Raw genomic sequence first — 6742 nt, 5'->3', positions numbered from 1 at the left:
CCACAGCCTAATCAAGAACGGACTAGGGTGAAGTTGGAGCTCAACTCTACCGACCTTCCCTCAATTCTTCTAACACTCAACCCCCATATAGGAAGAATATGTTCAGGAACTCTTGAACAAAAGAGTTATAAGGAAGGCGAAGTCTGTCAGATTCCAAGGAAGGCTATTTTGTGTTCCGAAGAAGGTCTCGGAAAAGTTCAGAATAATTCTGGACTTGTCACCACTCAACAAGTTCATAGTGAACCACAAGTTCAAAATGCTGACGTTTCAACACATCAGGACCCTGTTGCCCAAACGGGCATACAGTCTCCATAGACATGACAGATGCGTACTGGCACGTTCCAATCAGCCGTCAAGTTTCCCCCTACCTAGGATTCAAACTACAAAAAAGAAAGTATGTTTTCAGAGCCATGCCCTTCGGTCTGAATATAGCTCCAAGGGTATTCACCAAGCTTGCGAATGCAGTCATTCATCAACTACGCCTAAAGGGAATCCAGGGGGTAGCCTACCTGGACGACTGGCTGGTGTGGGCAGCATCCGAAGAAGAGTGCAGGCAAGCCTCCAAGGAAGTGATCCGGTTCCTGGAACACTTGGGATTCAAGATCAACTTGGAAAAATCTCGACTGTCTCCAGCTCAAAAGTTTCAGTGGCTGGGCGTCCACTGGAACTTGCAGTCACAATGCCTTTCCACTCCATCAAAGAAAAGGAAAGAGGTAGCAGGATCTGTCAAAAGCCTTCTTCGGTCCACAAGGATATCAAGAAGGCAACAGGAGAGAGTGCTGGGGTCTCTCCAGTTCGCCTCAGTGACAGATCCAGTATTGAGAGCACAATTAAAAGATGCTTCAGGAGTTTGGAGAAAATACGCATCAAACGCTCGAAGAGATCTACAAAGACCGATACCAAATCGTCTGCGATCCCTACTCAAGCCATGGTCGGAGGCCAAAAACTTAAGGAACAAGGTTCCCTTACAACCGCCTCCACCGTCAGTCACGGTTCACACGGATGCCTCGAAAGAAGGGTGGGGAGGTCACTCTCATCATCGGAAAGTCCAAGGAACCTGGTCTCCCTTCTTCAAAATCTTCCACATCAATTTCCTGGAAGCCATGCCAGTTTTTCTTTCCCTGAAGAAACTGAAACTCCGCTGCTCAATCCACATCCGTCTGGTTCTAGACAGCGAAGTCATAATGAGATGCCTGAACCAACAGGGCTCGAGATCGCCTCACATAAACCAGGTGATACTAGCCATCCTCCGCCTAGCGGAGAAGAAGAGATGGCACTTGTCAGCAGTCCACCTTCAAGGGTTCCGCAATGTGACAGCGGACGCTCTATCCAGGACTAAACTGATAAGAGTCAGAATGGTCCCTAGACGCAAGATCATTCTCCTTCATCTTACGCAAAGTCCCAGGACTGCAAATAGACCTCTTGGCAACGAGCGACAACAAGAAGCTACCCCGGTATGTAACCCCGTACGAGGATCCTCTAGCGGAATCAATGGATGCAATGTCCATAGATTGGAACAGATGGTCCAAGATCTACCTATTCCCTCCAACCAAGCTTCTGCTGAAAGTCCTCGACAAACTGAGATCCTTTCGAGGGACAGCAGCAATAGTGGCCCACAAGTGGCCCAACAGCGTTTGGTTCCCTCTGGTAATGGAACTACGCCTGAAGCTGATTCCGTTGCCGGACCCAGTTCTGACTCAGCAAGTGCAGAAATCGACTGTCTCATCTTCATCAGTGAAAACCAAGAACCTTCATCTCATGATTTTCTTGCCTTAGCGGTCAAGAAACGGTTTGGGATTTCTAGGGACAGTATTAACTTATTAGAAGAATACAAGTCAAAGTCAACAAGAAGACAATATGAGTCTTCCTGGAAGAAATGGGTGGCCTTTGTCAAGGCGAAGAAACCTAACGAGATTTCTATGGATTTCTGTTTGTCCTTCCCTCTTAATGAGAGAATGCCTTGATGAAGTCATTGAGCTTCAGCACGGCATTTCATTCCCGTGCTGAATCTTGGTGACGGGCAAGAGGGCTCTCGAACTTCGGGAAATTGCTCCCCCAGTTCGAATCTAAATTTCTCTCTTTCATCTTTTTCTTCTGTTTAATATTACTTCGACCTTCTCCTAATTTTATCAACTTTCTTTCATCTTGCTGTCCTATCTCTATGATTATTATTTTTCTTAGTTTTATATATATATGTAGATGTATGCATATATATATATATTTATTTATTTTATTTGTTCATTTATTAATTTATCTATTTTTTTTCTATCTTATTTAAATGGCGTGGATATTTCCACATTCGTTATTACTGCCTGCTTAGATGAATGGGAGAAGGGATCACGGTTGGGAGGTATTCGCATTCAAAGCTATATATGAGAGTATTGGATGATCTCAGCCATCCCAAAGATGGTTTGGACCTTTTTGGCGGAACTACTCTCAAGGGTTGGGTCATCGGAATCCAGGGGGATCCAATCCTTGAGGTGGGACTCTTGGCTTTTGGCCGGAAGCCCATCATTACAGATATGGGGAGGATGATTCCATATTACTTTGGTCTCAGTCCTAACAGACGGGTTTAGCTTACACCTGTGCTTCTATATCTGTTTTGATGCTATCCTTTGGGTAGGGTATGGAGTGGACCATCTGGGAAGTATACTCTCATTGTGCCGATAGTGGAGAATACAAATTTCCTTTCCAACGTATGATACTTTCTTATAATTCTCAAGCAGTTACCCCAACAAAACAACAACAAAAAACATGAAAATCCCACCCTTAAATATGGACCCTTCAAATGCTGACCCCCCATCCCCTGGATTTTCTGACCCCCCCCCCCCCGGCACTGTTGACGACTTCTGCTACTGTAATTAAGGAAAATTCTGTTGACGACCTTCGAACCAAAAAGGACCACTCTACTGATGTTAAAAAATCTAGCAATTTGGGTAACACAGGGAAACTACGATTCCTTCATGTTTCCCAAATCCCATTAGAGACAAATTATGATGATATATATAGAGCATTTGAGTGCTATGGAGTGATAAAGGAAATAGGATGAGACTTGGAGATGGAAAATGGGAATCTTGGATATCTTTTGAAAGTCATGATGAAGCGTTTAATGCCATAAGTAATATTAGTAGTATCAAAATTAACGAATTGAACATCATGGGAGTTCTTTGTGATAAGGTCCCAAAGGAATTGGATATGTACAAACCTGCTGATTGGTTTGAAAAAGATAGAAATGTACCCATGCCTTCACAGAGAAAACCCAAACCACCAATGTGGCTCTTAGCTGAACCTAAAGGGATAATAGGAAATTATTTTAAGACATGTAAGTTTATCCAAAAAAAAAGTAGGAACCATAGCACCTGGGGATATATCTCGTTTTGGGAAGAATAGTTATCTCATCCATGCCAAATCTTCGACTCAGTCTGCAATACTGTCTAACTTACAGACAGACAGTGATGAAATTACATTGGAAATGAAACCTCATCTAAATTTTAATTATGGAAGGGGAGTGGTCTTTAATAAGGACCTGTACGAATTTACAGAGGAGGAGATACTTTCTATGTGTCCATTAAATGTATGGAAAGTGCATAAGGTTCCTGGAACTTCAATGATTATACTTACTTTCCAGGATGCTGATGTACCTTTCCATATTTTTATTGAAAATGAAAGGATTAAAGTTCGGCCTTTCAAACAAAAGCCCCTGCAATGTTTTAATTGTTTTAAATTTGGACACCCATCCAAAGTTTGCAAAAATGGAAAAATGTGTGGTATTTGCTCCAAAACTTATCATGGAGAATGTACACTTGAGGCCAGGTGTTCAAATTGCAATTTGAACCATAAATCAACTGATAGGAGATGCGAACTGTATAAGTTGGAGGAAGCTGCCCTAAACAAATCAAGTTTAGAACACATAAGTGTGGGACATGCAAAAAAGACTGTTGAATAAATCAACCAGCTATGCAAAGGCCTTAAAATCAAAGGTAAATTTACCACAGGAGACAGCAACCCCACCTAGCACTGCCAGTAATCCTAAGAAAAGAAATACAACCTCTGATAATAAAGTACTGCATGACAAGGTAATCATATTGCCTTCTGAGGCTCTGACACAGCGTATTAAAAATGAGTCATTGCCCATTTCTGTACAGCCTTCGTACCCCATTACCAACAATAGTACTAACCTCTCCCAGGCCATGTCCTTGCCTGATTTGATGGAGATGCCACCTGACACCAAGTTACCAGGTGCACCTGTATTGGGGAAGGTGCAAAAACCTGGTAGCTCAAAACCTACCAATCGGAAAAGAGAGAGACCTCCATCTCTCTCGCCCCCTTCCATAAGAAATATCAAAATTACGACGTCAAATAAATATGATGATTTGTCTGTTGATATTTCTGATCTGTAAGTCGATTTAAATAAATCGGAAATTCAAGTGGAGGTCCACCAACCTCCTCAACAATCAGACCAAAAAGACAAAAAGAAAATCATAAATGCTAAACCCAATCTATCAAGACCCTCTTTAATAAAACCACCTAAAAATAGTGTTAGACCAAAAACTGCTAATGGGAAGACTCCATCCAAGGGGTCTACCAAATTATAAACCATAGTTTTTTCCTCCATTTTGCAATGGAATTGTCAGGGTTTAAGGGCCAAATATGAAGAACTTAAGCTCCTTATTCATGAGCATTCCCCCATAATTATTTGTCTACAGGAGAGCAAACTTGATCATAATACCCCTTGTCCTCGCGAATATATTAGTTATAGGACACCATATGATCACCAAGTGGGGAGCCATGGCGGAAGTCTCATATACGTTCGTCGAGATGTTCCCCAAGTTTCTCTGTCTATTCGTACACCTCTGCAGGCAGTGGTTGTACAGATTGACATAGGGCGAAAATATACAATTTGTTCTCTGTACCTGCCTCCAAATGATAACATTTTGTATGATAACTTAGTGGAGGTGATTCAACAACTCCCTCAACCTTTCCTTTTACTTGGAGATTTGAATGGTAGACATCCTTTGTGGGGTGATGTTTTAGCAAACACGAGGGGAAATATCATATCATCAATTGTGAAAAATGAAGATGTGGGACTCCTTAATACAGGAGAGCCCACACACTTTCATGTCCAGACAGGTACCTTGTCATGTATTGACCTATCAATCGTAAGCTCTAATTGCCTTCTCGACTTCGATTGGAGAACATTAGATGATTGGCATACTAGTGATCATGCACCAATCATTATAAACACCAACAATGGTCCACCTTTACAGGGATCGCCACGATGGAATCTTGACAAGGCGGACTGGGATAAATTTCGTGAGTTAAACGAAATTGAGGGGGATGCAGGACAAGTTGAAAATATCGATGATGCCATAGACTTACTGAATGGAACTCTCCATACAGCAGGAGTCAATTAAATTCCCAAAACAACAGGGTTATTCAAACGACGACCAGTCCCGTGGTGGTCTTCAGAACTAACTGCCCTCCACAGAGCCACAAGAAGATCTCTAACACGATTGCGTAGACGCAGAACTGATGAGAATTTAATTATGTACAAGAAATGTAGAGCACAGTTCCGTCGTGCCATGAAAGAAGCAAGGCGCCAGTCATGGATGTCTTTTGTTTCCTCCATTAACAGTAGAACACCACCATCTTCTGTGTGGAGGAAAGTAAAAAAGATAGCCGGCAAATTCACCCCCAACCCTCCACCAGTGTTGAAGGTGAATGGCCAGTATGTAACTGAAGCAAATGATGTTAACAATGCCCTGGCTAATCATTTTTCAAATGTATCCAGCAAGTGTGAAGGAGCCCCTGGTCACCAGTATAGGAGCACTGAAGAAAAGAAAATTTTAAATTTTGCAACAAGAAGGGAAGAGTCGTATAATTCTCCTTTCACTGAAAGAGAATTTGATTCCGCACTTGCTCATTGCAATGATACAGCCCCTGGACCCGATGGAATTCTATATGCAATGATTAAAAATGTACATTTTAATACAAAGCTATTTATTTTAAGTATTATTAATCGAATGTGGCATGATCATAGTTACCCAAGTGTTTGGGAACTAGCCATTATTTTAGCCTTTTTAAAACCCGGTAAAGACAAGTTTTTAGCAGCAAACTATCGTCCTATTGCATTGACATCTTGTTTATGTAAAATCATGGAGAAGATGGTCAATGCAAGGCTGATGTGATACCTTGAAAAGAAAGGTATTTTATCACCAATTCAATGTGGATTCCGAAAAATGCACTTAACGACTGATGTGTTGATACGACTAGAGTCTTCTATTTGTGAAGCCTTTGCTTCCAAACAGCACCATGTTACAGTATTTTTTGACCTTGAAAAGGCATATGATACCACATGGAGATATGGTATACTTAAAACCATTCATGAATTGGGATTGAGAGGAGAGCTGCCACTATTTATTCAGGCATTTCTTTCACGTAGAGTTTTTCAAGTGAGAGTTGGGGAAACTCTATCAGAGAGTAAGTGCCAGGAAGAAGGAGTTCCTCAGGGTAGTGTGCTGAGTGTAACCCTTTTTGCACTAGCAATTAATGGGATATCCTCAGCCATTCCCCAGGATGTTCTCTCAACATTATTTGTGGATGATCTCTCAATATCATTTGCTGGCACTAGAATGGCAATGGTTGAGAGAAAAATCCAAGTCTCTATTGATAAAATTATCCAGTGGGCTGACATGAATGGATTTAAGTTCTCGACAAGTAAAACTACCATTGTCCATTTTTG

The sequence above is a fragment of the Palaemon carinicauda genome, chromosome 16, assembly GCF_036898095.1.
Source record: "Palaemon carinicauda isolate YSFRI2023 chromosome 16, ASM3689809v2, whole genome shotgun sequence".
Taxonomy (NCBI): domain Eukaryota; kingdom Metazoa; phylum Arthropoda; class Malacostraca; order Decapoda; family Palaemonidae; genus Palaemon; species Palaemon carinicauda.
Note: the sequence above shows the minus strand (reverse complement) of the source record.